The sequence below is a fragment of the Malus sylvestris genome, chromosome 9, assembly GCF_916048215.2.
Source record: "Malus sylvestris chromosome 9, drMalSylv7.2, whole genome shotgun sequence".
NCBI classification, from domain to species: domain Eukaryota; kingdom Viridiplantae; phylum Streptophyta; class Magnoliopsida; order Rosales; family Rosaceae; genus Malus; species Malus sylvestris.
Window position 1 is genome coordinate 24816896 of NC_062268.1, and position 18849 is coordinate 24835744.

An 18849-nucleotide genomic window follows, 5' to 3' on the forward strand; every position below is an offset into this window, starting at 1 on the left:
TTTATCCGTCAAATGCATCGAAATCAGTCAGACAAACATTTCAGCATATGAGTTCTGAGAAATAATGAAACTTTGTTACAAACTTACAGTTAAAACCAAGAACTTATATTGTGTTATCAGGATATAGCATAATTTACCGGTGAAGGGGTAGATACTTGTGTTTCCATCGATAGACTCAATCTGAACCTGCTGACATTTCTCCTTCATCAACTTGTTTCTTTCTTCTGCAATATCCAAAATTTCGTGCTTCATAGTTTCAGTTTCTTCTTCAAGAACCGTCAGTCGGTCACCGAGTCGATTCTCTTTCCTTTCCCTATCCTTTGGTGCACAAACGTAGAACCATTGTCAATTCCTTCCTCACTCTTGCACGCTTGATTCTTGTAAGCTCCTTCGGTGTAACAATTTCCATTGTAGAAATTACTTGAGGTATTGTGCAGGCAATATGAATCTCAGTATAATGCTTTCCTTGGAATTATTAGAATTTGACAATAATATTAGGGCATGCGATTTCTGACCACATTCTCCATAGGGCTCTCTTATCTCTTCCTTCTTCGAGATCGGGTTATGGAAGGGAGAAGAAAGAACCGAGAAGAAAGTGATGGGGAGGAGTTGGTTAAAGAAGATGCTTTTGCTTCACTTGTAAGAAAATATGGTGGTGTTTGGAGTGTTTTATGACCTATCGATGCGTACGTGAGAATTGCAATACTGAAAGAGAGAGGGAGGAAGTTGCAAAGCAGTTGTAGAGTGTCCTTTTTCTCTAAATTTGCCCTCCATTCTTATTGGGAGGAACAACAACAAAGCCTTTTCCCACTAAGTGGGGTCGGCTATATGAATCCTAGAACGCCATTGCGCTCGGTTTTGTGTCATGTCCTCCGTTAGATCCAAGTACTCAAGTCTTTTCCTAAGGTCTCTTCCAAAGTTTTCCTAGGTCTTCCTCTACCCCTTCGGCCCTGAACCTCTGTCCCGTAGTCACATTTTCGAATTGGAGCGTCAATAGGCCTTCTTTGCACATGTCCAAACCACCGGAACCGATTTTCTCTCATATTTCCTTCAATTTTGGCTACTCCTACTTTACCTCGGATATCCTCATTCCCAATCTTATCCTTTCTCGTGTGCCCATACATCCCACGAAGCATCCCCATCTCCGCTACACCCATTTTGTGTACGTGTTAATGCTTCACCGCCCAACATTCTGTGCCATACAACATCGATGGCCTTATTGCCGTCCTATAAAATTTTCCCTTGAGCTTCAGTGGCCTACGACGGTCACACAACACGCCGGATGCACTCTTACACTTCATCCATCCAGCTTGTATTCTATGGTTGAGATCTCCATCTAATTCTCCGTTCTCTTGCAAGATAGATCCTAGGTAGCGAAAATGGTTACTTTTTGTGATCTTCGCTAGATTGCTCCGGTCATTAGTGTGGATAAGTATATAAATGGATAGAGATAGGAAAGAAAACACAAGATGTACGTGGTTCACCCAGATTGGCTACGTCCACGGAATAGAGGAGTTCTCATTAATTGTGAAGGGTTTACACAAGTACATAGGTTCAAGCTCTCCTTTAGTGAGTACAAGTGAATGATTTAGTACAAATGACATTAGGAAATATTGTGGGAGAATGATCTCGTAACCACGAAACTTCTAAGTACCGGAGTGTGGTATCGTCTTGACTTGCCTTATCTGTCTCATAGGTAGATGTGGCATCTTCTCTGGAAGTACTCTTCCTCCATCCAGGGGTGGTATCTGTAACTGGTGGAGATGCATAAGGTAATGTATCAATTTCACTTGAAGCTTACTTGTAGTTTCAGGCTTGGTCAAGCGCGATACAAACCATGTAGTAGGAGTCCCCCAAGTCGCCGAGCTAGGGGATCTGCTGAAAGAGGTGACAGATAATGTAAGCAATCAGAGCTCCGGCTGATTGTTCACATTCTCCCTATCTTGCAGGCAGCATGAAGGATAAAGAGAAGAAAAATGAGAAGAGATGATATGGGATACTTTTGCTTTTGAAGAAGTAACTTTCCACAGGCTTATTCTTGAACTGGGCTGGAGGGTTTTCTGGTTTCCTCCAGAGTATAAGGCCGACTGAAAAATTTGAGGGTCAAAACAAGTCCATCAAATCTAGAGTACGTTCGACCCTGCTGATATGGGATACTTTTGCTTTTGACAGAGTAGTGGATGTATCGGCACATGTGCTGTTACGCTTGTCTCCACATGCTTCCTTGTATCCTTCTCACTTGCCCTATCTGTTCCTCAGGCAGATGCGGTATCTTCCCTGGCTGGAAGCTTGATTCCAAGTGCTGACTGATTGCTCTCTTTCTCCTTGTCTTGCAGGTAAGAACAAGGCCAAAGGAAAAGACAGGGAAAAAGCATGATATGGGATACTCTTGCTTTTAACCCTGATGATATGAGATATTCTTGCTCTAGTATAGCTTGTTTACAGAGGTGTTATCGGGGGGAAAGAAAGCTGAATATTTCGAAAGGCTTCGTTGGGAGTGCCCTCTCAGATAAGAGGAAGGGTTGAGCATTTTTGCAGATCTGCCTGTCCGTTGGGGATGGGGGTTGACATATATAGGAGTCTCCCTAACATCAAGTAATAATGTTATTCTTTTACCCTGCTTGGTCATAGCACGGTAGTAGGAGCTGCCAGCTTCACATGTTTTAACTTTGTCAGAGCACTTTGAAAAAGTGGTCTGTGGTATCTGGAAAGCTGATGTTGCGTGTGAAGATTACAGACAAGCTTTATCCAAGGAGATCCAACTCTTGAAGTTGGGAAAGTGGTGCCTCTTCGGTTTTCGAACAAGCAATCCTGTCGGGGATCTGGCTCTCGAGATTCGGAGAACGATGCCTCTTCGATTTTTGAGAAAGCAATCCTGCTGGGGGTCTGGCTCTCGAGATTCGGAGAGCGGTGTCTCTTCGATTTTTGAGAAAGTAATCATGTTGGGAGTCTGGCTCTCGAGATTCAAAGGGCGGTGCCTCTTCGATTTTGGAGCAAGCAATCTTGTTGGGAGTGTTTTCTCGAATGTGAGTAAAGGTTGGGCATGTTTGCTAGTCTACCTTGCCACGAAGCCTAGAGGTTGACACACAGGGATTTTCCAATTACCCAGCAGTGGTACTGTTCCTTTACCCTCTCTTCGATTTTTGAGAAAGTAATCATGTTGGGAGTCTAGCTCTCGAGATTCGGGGGGCGATGCCTCTTCGATTTTGGAGCAAGCAATCTTGTTGGGAGTTTTCTCGAATGTGAGTAAAGGTTGGGCATGTTTGCTAGTCTACCTTGCCACAAAGCACAGAGGTTGACACACAGGGACTTTCCAATTATCCAGCAGTGGTACTGTTCCTTTACCCTCTCTTCGATTTTTGATAAAGTAATCATGTTAGGAGTCTGGCTCTCGAGATTCGGAGGGCGGTGCCTCTTCGATTTTGGAGCAAGCAATCTTGTTGGGAGTGTTTTCTCGAATGTGAGTAAAGGTTGGGCATGTTTGCTAGTCTACCTTGCCACGAAGCACAGAGGTTGACACACCGGGACTTTCCAATTATCCAGCAGTGGTACTGTTCCTTTACCTTTGTGGGTAATAATATGGTAGCTAGACCTTCAAAATTTATGTGTCTAAACTTTGTTAGTGTTGTTTCTTTGCTATTCTTTTACCCTTCTTGATCAGAGCGATGTAGTGGGAGCTGCAAGCTTCACGTGTCTCAACTTTGTCAGAGAACTTTGGCAAAGTTATCTGTGGTACCCATGAGCTACTGTTGCGTGTGGGAAGTGGGTGATTGAATAGTACGATTCATGTGCTTTCTACTTCGCAAGAAATCTTCGACAGAATGCCCATAATTTCCGCAAAGCTGAGTGTGCGTGTGACAGGTGTTGACAAGGCTGGAAAAGTAGGTGCCTCTTCGATTTCTGAGATCGGCCCTCGTGGTCTCTGAGCAGCCCAGCTTTTGAGAAAGCAAGCCTCTTCGATTTCTGAGATCGGCCTTCGTGGTCTTTGAGCAGCCTAGCTTTTGAGAAAGAAAACGCCTCTTCGATTTCTGAGATCGACCCTCGTGGTCTCTGAGCAGCCCAGCTTTTGAGAAAGCAAACGCCTCTTCGATTTCTGAGCAGGCGCCTCTTCGATTTCTGAAGCTTCGTCGAGTGCAGATTTTTATAGGGGCTAACATTAAGTTCCAAAGCACACTTGAATATCCACCAGTAGAAGCTCCATTCTTGCACTTCGAAGATCTTGATTTGTCCGACCTCTTCTCTCTTCAACACCATTGAAAATGTCTGGCCCCTCCGACCGTCGTTTTGACTTGAACCTTGTTGAAGAGGCAGCCCCGCCTTCTCCAGACAACATATGGCGCCCATCCTTCGTCTCCCCTACTGGTTCTCTTACCGTTGGGGATTCCGTGATGAAGAATGATATGACCGCTGCGGTAGTGGCCAGGAACCTTCTCACTCCCAAAGATAACAGACTACTTTCCAAACGGTCTGATGAGTTGGCTGTTAAGGATTCTCTGGCTCTCAGTGTTCAGTGTGCAGGTTCTGTGTCTAATATGGCCCAACGCCTATTTGCTCGAACCCGCCAAGTTGAATCATTGGCGGCTGAAGTGATGAGTCTCAAACAGGAGATTAGAGGGCTCAAGCATGAGAATAAACAGTTGCATCGGCTCGCACATGACTATGCTACAAACATGAAGAGGAAGCTTGACCAGATGAAGGAATCTGATGGTCAGGTTTTACTTGATCATCATAGATTTGTGGGTTTGTTCCAAAGGCATTTATTGCCTTCGTCTTCTGGGGCTGTACCGCGTAATGAAGCTCTAAATGATCAACCTCTGATGCCTCCTCCTTCTAGGGTTCTGTCCAATACTGAGGCTCGGAATGATCCCCCTCCGGTGCCTTCTCTTTCTGGGGCTCTACCGACTGCTGAGACTTCTCCTAAGCAACCTTTGTGAAGGCTCCCTCTTGTTTGTTTATTTTGACTCAAGTATATGTACATATTTGTAACTTATCGGGGATATCAATAAATAAGCATTCCTTCATTTCAACGTATTGTGTTAAATACACCAAAGCCTTCTTCGCTAAGTTCTTTGAATTTTATTTTGTTGAAGCTTGTATGTTGAAGCTTTGTGAGTGGAGCATGTAGGTTGAGGTAGTGTTCCCTTAATTTCCCGAGTGAGGAAAACTTCTCGGTTGGAGACTTGGAAAATCCAAGTCACTGAGTGGGATCGACTATATGAATCTTAGAACGCCATTGTGTTCTGTCCTGTGTCATGTCCTCCGTTAGATCCAAGTACTCTAAGTCTTTTCTTAGGGTCTCTTCCAAAGTTTTCCTAGGTCTTCGTCTACCCCTTCGGCCCTGAACCTCTGTCCCATAGTCGCATCTTCTAATCTGAGCGTCAGTAGGCCTTCTTTGCACATGTCCAAACCACCGTAACCGATTTTCTCTCATCTTTCCTTCAATTTCGGCTACTCCTACTTTACCCCGGATATCCTCATTCCTAATCTTATCCTTTCTCGTGTGCCCACACATCCAACGAAGCATCCTCATCTCCGCTACACCCATTTTGTGTACGTGTTAATGCTTCACCGCCCAACATTCTGTGCCATACAGCATCGCCGGCCTTATTGCCGTCCTATAAAATTTTCCCTTGAGCTTCAGTGGCATACGACGGTCACACAACACGCTAGATGCACTCTTCCACTTCATCCATCCAGCTTGTATTCTATGGTTGAGATCTCCATCTAATTCTCCGTTCTTTTGCAAGATAGATCCTAGGTAACGAAAACGGTCGCTCTTTGGTATTTCTTGATCTCCGATCCTCACCCCTAACTCGTTTTGGCCTCCATTTGCACTGAACTTGCACTCCATATATTCTGTCTTTGATCGGCTTAGGCGGAGACCTTTAGATTCCAACACTTCTCTCCAAAGGTTAAGCTTTGCATTTACCCCTTCCTGAGTTTCATCTATCAACACTATATCGTCTGCGAAAAGCATACACCAAGGAATATCATCTTGAATATGTCCTGTTAACTCATCCATTACCAACACAAAAAGGTAGGGACTTAAGGATGAGTCTTGATGTAATCCTACAGTTATGGGAAAGCTTTCGGTTTGTCCTTCATGAGTTCTTACGGCAGTCTTTGCTCCTTCATACATATCCTGTATAGCTTGGATATATGCTACTCGTACTCCTTTTTTCTCTAAAATCCTCCAAAGAATGTCTCTTGGGACCCTATCATACGTTTTTTCCAAATCTATAAAGACCATGTGTAAATCATTTTTCCCATCTCTATATCTTTCCATCAATCTTCGTAAGAGATAGATTGCCTCCATGGTTGAGCGCCCTGGCATGAACCCGAATTGGTTGTCCGAAACCCGTGTCTCTTGCCTCAATCTATGCTCAATGACTCTCTCCTAGAGCTTCATTGTATGACTCATTAGCTTAATACCCCTATAGTTCATGCAATTTTGTACATCGCCCTTATTCTTGTAGATAGGCACCAAAGTGCTCGTTCGCCACTCATTTGGCATCTTCTTCATTTTTAAAATCCTATTGAAAAGGTCAGTGAGCCATGTTATACCTGTCTCTCCCAAAACTTTCCACACTTCGATTGGTATATCGTCTGGGCCTACTGTTTTTCTATGCTTCATCTTTTTCAAAGCTACAACCACTTCTTCCTTCCGGATTCTACGATAAAAAGAGTAGTTTCTACACTCTTCTGAGTTACTCAACTCCCCTAAAGAAGCACTCCTTTCATGTCCTTCATTGAAAAGATTATGAAAATAACCTTTCCATCTGTCTTTAACCGCGTTCTCTGTAGCAAGAACCTTTCCATCCTCATCCTTGATGCACCTCACTTGGTTTAGGTCCCTTGTCTTCTTTTCCCTTGCTCTAGCTAGTTTATAGATATCCAACTCTCCTTCTTTGGTATCTAGTCGCTTATACATATCGTCATAAGCCGCTAACTTAGCTTCTCTCACAACTTTCTTCGCCTCTTGCTTCGCTTTTCTATACCTTTCACCATTTTCATCGGTCCTATCCTTGTATAAGGCTTTACAACATTCCTTCTTAGCCTTCACCTTTGTTTGTACCTCCTCATTCCACCACCAAGATTCCTTTTGGTGTGGGGCAAAGCCCTTGGACTCTCCTAATACCTCTTTTGCTACTTTTCGGATACAGCTAGCCATGGAATCCCACATTTGGTTAGCTTCCCCCTCTCTATCCCACACACACTGGGTGATTACTTTCTCTTTGAAAATAACTTGTTTTTCTTCTTTTAGATTCCACCATCTAGTCCTTGGGCACTTCCAAGTCTTGTTCCTTTTTCTCACTCTTTTGATATGTACATCCATCACCAACAAGCGATGTTGATTAGCCACGCTCTCTCCTGGTATAACTTTGCAATCTTTACAAGTTATACGATCCCCTTTCCTCATTAGAAGAAAATCTATTTGTGTTTTTGACGACCCACTCTTGTAGGTGATCACATGTTCTTTTCTCTTCTTAAAGAAAGTGTTGGCTAAGAAGAGATCATATGCCATTGCAAAATCCAAGATAGCTTCCCCATCCTCGTTTCTCTCCCCAAAACCATGGCCACCATGAAAACCTCCATAGTTGCCTGTCTCCCTGCCCACGTGTCCATTTAAATCTCCTCCTATAAATAACTTCTCCGTCTGAGCAATTCCTTGCACCAAGTCTCCAAGGTCTTCCCAAAATTTCTCCTTCGAACTCGTATCCAACCCTACTTGAGGTGCGTACGCACTAATCACATTGATAAGTTCTTGTCCTATTACAATCTTGATTGCCATGATTCTATCTCCTACCCTCTTGACATCTACAACATCTTGTGTTAAGGTCTTGTCCACGATGATGCCAACACCGTTTCTCGTTCTATTTGTGCCCGAATACCATAGTTTAAACCCTGAGTTTTCTAGATCCTTTGCCTTATGACCAACCCACTTAGTTTCTTGTAGGCACATAATATTTATCCTTCTCCTCACCATAACTTCTACTACTTCCATAGATTTTCCCGTCAAGGTTCCTATATTCCACGTTCCTAAACGCATTTTGCTCTCTTGAACTCTACCCTTCTGTCCTAGCTTCTTCACCCTTCCCCGTCTAATAGGATCAAAGTACTTCTTTTGTGTGTCCCGTGTAAAGTTGATAGGAGCATATGCTCCCAAACAACTTTGAGTGGAGTCGTTCAAAAAGAAGTTTTTATAGCCCCCTTGCTCATTTAACACTGCATCCGGGTGCCGATATAGATACAGCGACCCTTGCTCACTTATCACTGTGCTTGTCAGCAAAATCCAAGCGTAAGTTCTAAGCAGAGGTTGCCCTTTGGTTTTTTTTATGCTCAATTTTCTAGTGAAGTATCAACATTCGATTTTGAAATCAAATCAATTTATGTTTGAGGGTCTCATCGTCATTGCTCGTTAAACGTGCAAATGTGGTACCTTTTTCTACGCTACATAGAAGCCACACTATGTACCATTACGATCGATCCATCTGGGGCAACTGGTTGTCGTTTTGAGATTGCAAAGCATTGATTAAGGAGAAGTGAAAACTCCATGACGACAATGTTTCCACTCTATGTTTTATTGAATTTCGAAACAGGGAATAAGAAGTCGACTGACTTTCATCTAATTTGTGGCGCAGGGAAAGTCTACCCTCTACTTCAAACTTCACCTTCAATTGGTACAACAAGAGGAAAATCGAACCATGAGAAAACCACTAAGTCAATTGGCACTAATAAGTGAATTTTATATTATATATTTAACCCTGTTCTTAGTATATTTTGGTTCATATTTTGGAAGAATTTTGATACTTTGAATTGTATTTCTAATATAGGACTTTCGACTTCCTCTGGAGCAAAACATGGTCAAATTGACGAATTTTGGAGTAATTCCAATGGGAGACGTTCGTGAGTCACTTGGGTTGATTGTATCAAAATATCAGATTTTTCCATCAAGCGGTTATTTTCTGGCAATAAAATAAAGGAGCGATGTGCATTGCTGGAATAGTGACATTTTGGGCTTGAATTGCGTTTTCGGAGCCCAAGATGACCTCGGATGGGTTCGTGGCCTTCTGCAGATGTGTTCAGAACGTCTTGATTTTCAAAACAAGCTATCATGGGCCGGATTTGGAGGATATCTGAGACTAAAACGTGGCTGTACAGTTACCTGGCAGATTCTCCTAGTTTAATTAGGACTTTATTTTCTAAGACATTTTATTATTATTTAATTTCGTAGTTGGAATAAGAGACTTATGTTTTAGGGTTTGTGCGATGGATTAGCAAATATATTGCTTGGCCGTCTATAGTTTTTCTCTACGCTTATTATTACTCAACTTCAGAGACAAAGAACTTTGCTAGGGTTCTTGGAGATTTTATACTTTAAGGTGTTTTCATTCATTTTTCTTCTTAATAATATTTTCTATGATTTCAATTATGAATATGCGTAACTAATTCCTTTTGCTAGGGCGAAGCCTTGAGCCTTAGCATAAATATGTAATTTTTATTTAATTGCTTATTATTGATTGCATGCACACTTTGAATTATTGATCACTATTTTAAACTATCTAATTGTCTTGATAACTGGCCACCATTAGGATGTTTAGACAAGTGATTGGATGCAATTCGGTTAGAATATCACCGGAGGATTGAGTATTGCTTCTTGTGATTGATAATTGTAATTTCATCTAAGGCGAATATTACGCTCTTAGGGGTTGCATGGTTATTCAAAAGGTTTTCATAAAACTTAATGAGTCTTGCATGTTCATATTTGATCTGAATATTACAGACGGATTGCACGTTAGATATACGTTCTTGCTTGAATATCACGAGGAGAATATATATTAGGAAAACCTAACCTTCAAAATGGCATGTGTAAATCATGAGTAATTGGTAGAAATTCGTAGGATTGCTAGGTGATGGTAGAACCCTAGTGCTATTATAAATTGGTATTTAAAACTCTTTTCTTTTGTCATATTAGTTTTTAATTAAAATTCGTTTTTAATATTGCCCACTTTCATAATCTCTTTTCTCAAGTCATTAATTCTAAGTAGTTGATTAGGAATTGTTTTTACATAAATTATTAAAATAGTCCTTAAGGAGAACGACCTTGCATGATCATCTATACTACAACATCCTTGTATTCTTGCAAGTATTTCATGTGATTTTGACTCTATTTGCATAGAGGTGGCAAAATAGCTACCAAGAAATTACCCCTAGACTTAGCTTTTTGCTTGTCCTCAAGCAAAATAAAACTAGAAAACAAAAATAAAAACTAACAAACTAGACACTTAACTAAAACTTAGCTAAAACAAAATTCTCACTTTCAAGTTGCAATCCATAGAAAATGTTAAAAATCAGAACATCTTTTCAAAAGTTCCAACCAATCCCACCACAGAGTCTAAGCCATTTAGAATCAATTAGAAAAGAATTCACAAACTTCTTTTGGTGTAAGTGAACCAACATAGTTAAGGAGATTCGACCAAAACTCTTACCTCTCATCCCTTTATTCATACTTCACACACTAACTTCACATATATTTTTTTTCTTTCTCTTCTTTTCGACTCTTTCATAATAAATATTTTTTCTACTTTTTTTTTTGTCTTTTTTTTTTTCAATAACAGTAGTGGTCGTCCAATGTCGGTTCACTTAAGCTTTCGATCCAACCCATGTAGCGAGCTTTAGGTCAATGACTCCCAAACCACTAGGGCTTTAGGGCACTAGGTGTAGAACACCCCTAAAGACTTATTAACCCGTGCTGGAAAGGCTACGAAACCAACTGACCATCTTGCCCCATGCCAAAACTCTATCGTTTAACGCAAGAATCGCTGCTGATTAGGCAGGACTGGCCCGGTTACAAGGCAAAACCTCGGGTGAGACAATTATTACTTTATTCACAATAATAACTGACTTTACGTAAAACAAAAATTAAAAATAAACTTAGACAAAAAGCAAGTGTTTCAATCTCACTCCCCACAAACCATGTTAATGTGATGTGCAAATTTCAAAGTATAATTTATGAATTAGTGTCTAAACAACGATAAATAGAAAAGAATCTACTGTGAGATTAATCTTCACCCTGTCCATTTGTTCTAACGTTTAAAATAATCTATGGATATTAACTTAAAAACGAAAAAATTTAACTGACAAAAAAACAAAAATCCTAAAATTTTACTTTCCCACCCCCAAACTTATTTCACACTTTGTCCTCAAGGTGTGGAAAATAAATAGAAACTAAGAAAAACAAAAAGAAAAACTAGAAAAGATAAAACAAAAGTCGAGACCAAATAAACTAAAAGAAAAAAGAAAATAGAAAAGAAACAAAGAATTTAAAATAAACAAATGATAGAACAAATAGAAAAGAAGGAAAAGAATCACCTGATTCAAAAATAGGACCTGGGGCCATGTGAAAGGCGTTGGAAACATAATAGAAAAATGATACAAAAATGCGCTAGGTGCTGGGAACGAACTTATGACCAGGAGCTTTGTGAAGACATGCGGACCAACACGAACAAGTCCACACTTGTGTCAAACATGAGCAACAACTGCTATAGAAACAGGTTCAACAGTCTTCATTTGTCATTTTAAGAAAAAAAAAACCCTAGAAGCTGCTACCCTATTTCCCTTTCCTCGAGCCCAAAGCCCCAAACGACTCTCTGTCTCCCATTTTGAAAAATGTCCTTGTCGAAACAAACATGACAGGCCACATGTCACGTATCCATATGATTAATTCCATAGGATTCTAAAAGGAAGGCTCAGATGCACCCATTGCTCTCCATTCTGATTTTTTTATATTTTATTTTTAAGAAACTCCAGCCCTTTCTCACTAAAAACCCAAACGCACATCCATATCATAATTAGGTCTCCCATTTTCATCAGTCCACTCTCTCTGTTTCACTCAGACCCCATATCGCTCTAAAATGAAAATTAGCTCTCCTTCTCTCTCAACCCTTGTAGCCCTCTCATTTCTCTAATCTTCTCTGCCTACAACTGAACAACATACCCCTGCCGTGTTTCAATAGCCCATCCATGGTAGAAATCGGAAAAACTAAAAGCCAAAGGTAAAATCATCCTCCAATCTTCTGGTTTCATTGTCAGATTTATTTGTTTTAGAGAAATAGAACAAGATCTAACACATGCATGTGGTTGTATCTGTTTGAGGACCCCCAATCGTTGCAAATCTGAACTAAGCGACACCACTCGCTTGTCTCTGCTAAAACCCGAAATCAACCAGCTTATGCCATGAAAATGTGAAGGTAAACACAAAAGACATCGCGGACCCGAGTCATGCAGAGGTAAAAATTCTTGTCTCCACCAGTGATGACCCCCAAATGCAAAAATGAGGCCTCATTTACCCCCAAACTTAAATACCGGCATTCGTGGAACTTTTGAATGTAAAAGCGATAGATCCCAATAGTACCCCACATTTGCTGATATATGAACATTTCCACTGTGTAACTCATACATGTAATTGTTGTGTTGCAGGAATGATCCAGATTGGCAAAGACACATTTGGCTGACCAAACTATCAGCCTACAAGGAAGAATGGCCGCGTAGCAAAATAGAAAGGTATAACATCCCATCCCTGCTTGTGTATTACAAATGGGGTTGATGTTGATGTAGCTAGACGTCGCAGAAGCTTGGTGGTCAGATTACCGGTTCCTTCAGAGTTAGTGACCTGCGTGCACTTTTTTCTTCCACAGTCCGTGTTAGCCTTGCGATCGCTTCATTCATTTGAGCCAGCTACTCATCGATTAAAGTTGCTCCGATGGTCATGACTTGCATGGCTGAGCTGCTGCTTAAGTCGGCATCAGAAAGCATGGAATCGAAGTACTTCTTCGAACTTTCCTCCCTTGGTGCTCGTAGCGAGGCCAGGGTGATCACAGGCTCGTGCCTCTGGTGCTCTTGCTCTATCAGCAGAGTTGATGTAGGGGTGGAAGAAGTAGCAGAAATAGCTCTTGCTTTGTTTCGGGTTATGATGCCCAAAGTGATACCACTTGCGGTGAGGACACTTTGGTTTTTCGTATTGGTTGCGGGAACCGTTTGAACCTTCCTTGATGCCATTGGATTTTCGAAGGTGTGCTTTGATTTCCTTGAACGAAGAAAGAGATGAAATGTAGAGATGGTCCCACTGGGCGTGCTAAGTTTGTAAACACAGAAATTCCTATGGTAAATAAGACAAGAACACATGTACAAAATAATATTTGTATTAATGATTTTGGGGTTACAATCTCTCTCAAATTTAATCCTCTGATTTGATCTCTGTAAGGTGTTGATTTGTGGATGGGCTGCTGATCCAAAGGGTCGTCGGGGCTTGATCTTTAGGATGAACAGTGGTATACGGATCTTCAAGGGCTTTTGGGCTTGATCTTGAAGAACAGTGGGTGAATTTATTGATGTTGTTGATCCAAAGGGTCGTCGGGGGCTTGATCTTAGGATGAACGGTGATGAACGATGAACACTTTCTTCAAAGGTCATCGGGGCTAGATCTTGAATTGGTGGAAGTTCTTCAAGGGCCGTTGGGGCTTGATCTTGAAGGAGGATTTGACGAAGAACGAAGAAAGCTTTCTTGATCCATCGGGATTTGCTTGGGAGCTTTATAGTTTCAAAGCTTCAAGGTTTTGGTGTGATGTGAATTGGTTATGAATTGGTCTCCCAAAATGAATGCCTTGGCTTCCTATTTATAGAATTCCAAAACTTGATTTTTGGATTTAAATAATCAAATGAAATAAATCATTTTTGCCAAGTGTTGACACGTGTCATGTTTGATGACTTTTCTGATGATTCTCGATTTTTCGTTTAGTCACATGCTATGTGTAAAATTTATGTGACACGTGAACATTGAAATTTTAATTATTGATCAACATTTATTTCATCGAAATTTCGATGTCTACAATAATATTGAAAAAATATCGTCTTTTATGGTGTATTATTGGCACTCAAAATATCTTATTGTACTCTAAATTTTTGTATTTAGAAAGAAAAAAAATTACGCTTATAAGAAGTGTAAGATGAGATTTTAAAATGCTAACAAAATCAATTTTTGAATATAGAACATTATTTCATAGCAAAAGCAATTTTAAATATAGAATATTATTACATATAAATATTAGGTGACAAAAATTTTGGAGGCCCCTTCAAATTTGAGGCCTTGTGTGACTGCACTTTTTGCACCCCCTCAACGCCCCCTCTGCTACCCACCTACCTTTGTTTTTCACCCTTTCAGGACTTAGTGGCAGTGCTTATGTGCAACGATGATTACTGATAAACGTTCACCTACACTTGTGCTAATGTAGGTTCCTTTAATTGTTAAAATGTGTCAATCTTTAGAGCAACTCCAACCTCGCATGTAGGCTGGGGGATAGGGGAGAAGAAAAGGCCCGAGGGCCTGTCAATCAGCTCCATCCTTGAAGAGCCCAAGCTCGTGGAGAAGGCTCGAGCAGAAGGCCTGTCAATTTGTGACAGCCCGTGAGCCCGAGCTCTTCACCCATTTTTTATTTTTTTCTGTCAGGCGCGTGCACCCCACTCGCGCGTGGGGGCGCGTCGCCTGATAGCTTTTCAGAAAAGCAGCCCACTTGCAGCAGCTGTCTCAGTTACTGTTGGGAAGCCACGTGACTTCCCACAGTCCGTTCGATCTCAACGGCTCCTTCATTTGGACCATTGGATCTCAACGGTAAAAAAAATAAAACAAATCTTATTTAATATCAACCGTTCGATCTGAAATCAACGGTCGATATTAATATGCTTCATAAATAAAGAAAAAATAGTTTTAAAATTAAGAAAAGTTACCGTTGTGACACGTGGCACAATCTGGAGTGTTGGAATTCAATTTTTTTTTAAATCCAACGGTAGAGATTAATTATTTGAAAGAAAAAAATTTAAAATGGAAAAAATCCGAAAAAATTGTAAAAAATCTGAAAAAAAATTTGTAAAAAATTGTTTTTACTTTTCTATAAATACCACATCTTCTCCATTTACCTTACACCACAATTTCATATTTTCTCAACCACTTTCATATTTTCTCAACCACTTTCAATCAAATTCCTATCTTTCTCTCAAAGTTTCAATACATTTTTTTTTCCACAAAATGACTACTGATGCAGGTACAAATTGGTCGCTTCTTGAAGATGTTGCGTTGTGCACTAGCTGGGTTGAAGTTACTCATAATTCCCTTACGGGTAATGAGATGCAGTTGCGAGAAATGTGAAGTTTAATTCATACCAAATTTCTTGAGCAAATGAGTGGTAAAAGAACCAAAGAATCGATGTCCAGTCGTTGGAAAATACTTAGCCATTCCTTTAGTACGTGGAGAGATGCCTTGACACAAGCTAGTAGTAATGTTCGAAGTGGGGCAAATTATGCAGATGAGGTAAGAATATATTATAATTATTTGTTTGTATTATTATTTTGTTACCTAATTTGATTATAATTATTTGTTTGTATTATTTATTTGTTACCTAATTTCATTATTATTATTATTTGTTTGCATTATTTATTTGTGACCTAATTTCATTATTATTATTTGTTTGTATTATTTATTTGTTACCTAATAATTTCATTATTATTATTTATTTGTATTATTTATTTGTTACCTAATTTCATTATTATTATTATTTGTTTGCATTATTTATTTGTGACCTAATTTCATTATTATTATTTGTTTGTATTATTTATTTGTGACCTAATTTCATTATTATTATTTGTTTCTATTATTTATTTGTTACCTAATAATTTCATTATTACTATTTGTTTGTATTATTTATTTATTACCTAATAATTTCAATATTATTATTTGTAGCAACTTCAAGCACAAGCATGGTATGTTGCCAAAATCAAATCAAGAAACAAATCATTCACCCGGTGGGAATGTTGGAATATTGTTAAAGATTGTCCTAAATTCAAAGTTGTGCATGTTGGTCCAGAAGTATGCATGAACAGCATCCCTCTACACAGCATCTTTGTACACAACACCCCTCCACACTCTACACCCGATCATGGCTCCCATGTTGATGAAGAAGATGGAGAAGAAGTGCCTGAAACGCCCATTCCTGAACAAGCGTCAGGGTCGACCCGTTATCCAATTAGGCCTCAAGGTAAGAAGGCTTCAAAGAGGAAAGGGAGTGCTTCCAAGAATGATTATGGAAAGTACATGCAAGAACTTGCTCGTCAAGGTGAATTGACGTTGGCGCGGGAATTGGCGAAATATGAGGCTGAAAAGGCTAGAGATGAGGTAAAAGCTGCAGCTATTCAACAAGCATTTCAAGCTAAACAGAGGGAAAGAGAGCTACTTAGGCAAGAAAGGGAGTTGCTTAGAGAATAAAGAATTGCACAATGAGATCGTGACATTATAAACACGCGTTTAGAAGGGATGTTTCTAAATTCTAAATATTTTTGGCAGTCAGAGAAAGCGGATGTGGTGCAAAGGAGGCGTGCAAAAGAAGCGAGATCAAGACAAGATGGTCCTAGCACAACAAGACAAGATGATCCTAGCACCACAGATTGGTTAAGTGGTGAGGAATAGGGTACTTTTGTAATCGGAGCCCATAGTTTTCCAATCACTTTGGGTTGTAATTTATTATTTATGTTGTTTCCATTTTATTGAAGTTAGTACTTTATTTAAAGTGAGAGTACATGTATTTAATTTCGTAATATATTTATCCTAATAATAGAATCTTTATTCATCAAATTGTTCACGTATAATGAAATTATAAAACACACCAAATAAAACTAAAAAACTCACCAATTGGAATTACATAAACACACCAAATAAAATTATATAAACATACGAAATAATAAAAAACTCACTACAAAAAACACACCAAATAAAATTACATAAACATACCAAATAATTCACACCAAATAAAATTACATAAACATACGAAATAATAAAAAACTCACTACAAAAAACACACCAAATAAAATTACATAAACACATTAAATACAAACAAACATACTAAATAAACTTAAGTATCTTCAGCTTGTTTCAATGCCCACTAGTGCTCTATCAAGTCAATTTGCCGATCATTGTGCATAGATGACCTTTGAAGTGCAGTATATCGTTGAATGACCCTTTCATTGTAACGTCCATCCCTTTCTAATGGCTCGTGTTGCACGGATTCTTCGGTGGCATCATGCGCACAATATATCTGTGTTCTTGAATTATTCATCGTGTCTGGCTCTGGCTCATATTCATGAGATAGAGATGTTGAGAAAATTGGTGTGAGATTTGTGAGGATGGATGGTGGATTATATGGACGATTAAAAAAGGATTGGATTGTAGATAAGGCCACGTGGCATGCCGTCATTCGTTAAAAATCTGATCGAAATCTATCCTCAAAGATTCTAAAAAGATAATGACACGTGGCACGATCCTATTGGATAAAAATCTTATCGAAATTGATCTCCAATAATTATCTTTTCGGATAATGACACGTGGTGTAATTTTGAATGAGTTAAAATCTAATCGAAATCTATCGTCAAAGATTCTCAAAAGATAACGACACGTGGCACGATGACATTGGATAAAAATCTTATCGAAATCCATCGCTAAATAATTGTTTTTTTTTATAAAATGACACGTGGCGCAACGAGAACGATTTAAAAAATCTTATCCGAAATTACAAATAATTTTATTTTGTATTATTTAAACAAACAAAAAAAACTAATATTTTATTGCCTATTGCCAGGGGGGAGGGCTCCAAGGGTGAAGATGCAAATGACAATTACTGTTCATTAATGACAGTTATTATTCATTAAAGGCAGTTACTGTTCAAAAAGGTGGATTCAATAGTGGATTGCCAGGGGGGAAGGCTCTATGGGTGGAGTTGCTCTTAGAGCAACTCCAGCCTTGCTGGTTGCTCTTAGAGCAACTCCAGCCTTGCTGGTTGCTCGGGGGACAGTGGAGAGGAAAGGGCCCGAGGCGCTGTGGACTGAGCTCCAGCCGTGTGGAGCCCGAGCGACGGTGGGAGCCCGAGCGAAGGGGGGGTGGGGAGTCGACGGGCCTGTGGCCTGAGGGCTTTGCAATTTTTTATTTTTTTTTGTGTCAGAGAGAGAGAGAGAGGGGGACCAGAGATTTTTTTTGTGTCAGAGAGAGAGAGAGGGGGGGATCGGAGCTGGGCTTCCATGGGTGCGGAAGGGAAGTGGGTCGTCGCGGGGGGGGGGAGGGTGGGTTGTCGCGAGGGGGGGAGGGTGGGTCGTCGCGGGGGCGGGGGGTGGGGGGTGGGTCGTCGCGGCGGGTGGGGGGGGGGGAGGTAGCTGGGTTCTGGTTTTTGCAGGGGGTTCTCAGGGGTGGGAGGAGAGGTGGAAGAAATGGATCTGGGTTCGGGTTTCTGTTTTTTTTTTTTTTTTTTTTTTAATTTTTAATTTTTTTAATTGGATTAATATTATAATATTTTTAATGTATAAAAAATTATTTATTTTTACCAAAGATTCTGAAAAAATAACGACACATGACACGATAACATTGGATAAAAATCTTATCGAAATCCTTCGCTAAATAATTGTTTTTTTTATAAAATGACACGTGGCGCAACGAGAACGATTTAAGAATTCTTATCCAAAATTACAAATAATTTTATTTTGTATTATTTAAACAAACAAAAAAAACTATTATTTTAATTGCCTATTGCCTGGGGGGAGGGCTCTAATGGTGGATATGCAAATGGCAATTACTATTCATTAATGTCAGTTACTATTCATTTAAGGCAGTTATTGTTCAAAAGGGTGGATTCAATAGTGCATTGCCAGGGGGGAAGGCTCTATGGGTGGAGTTGCTCTTATGGGATGAGAACATTCTTTACTTTGTGCTGCACTCTTATCTAGGTTTTGACGCTTATACTTTGTAATAAGGGTTCA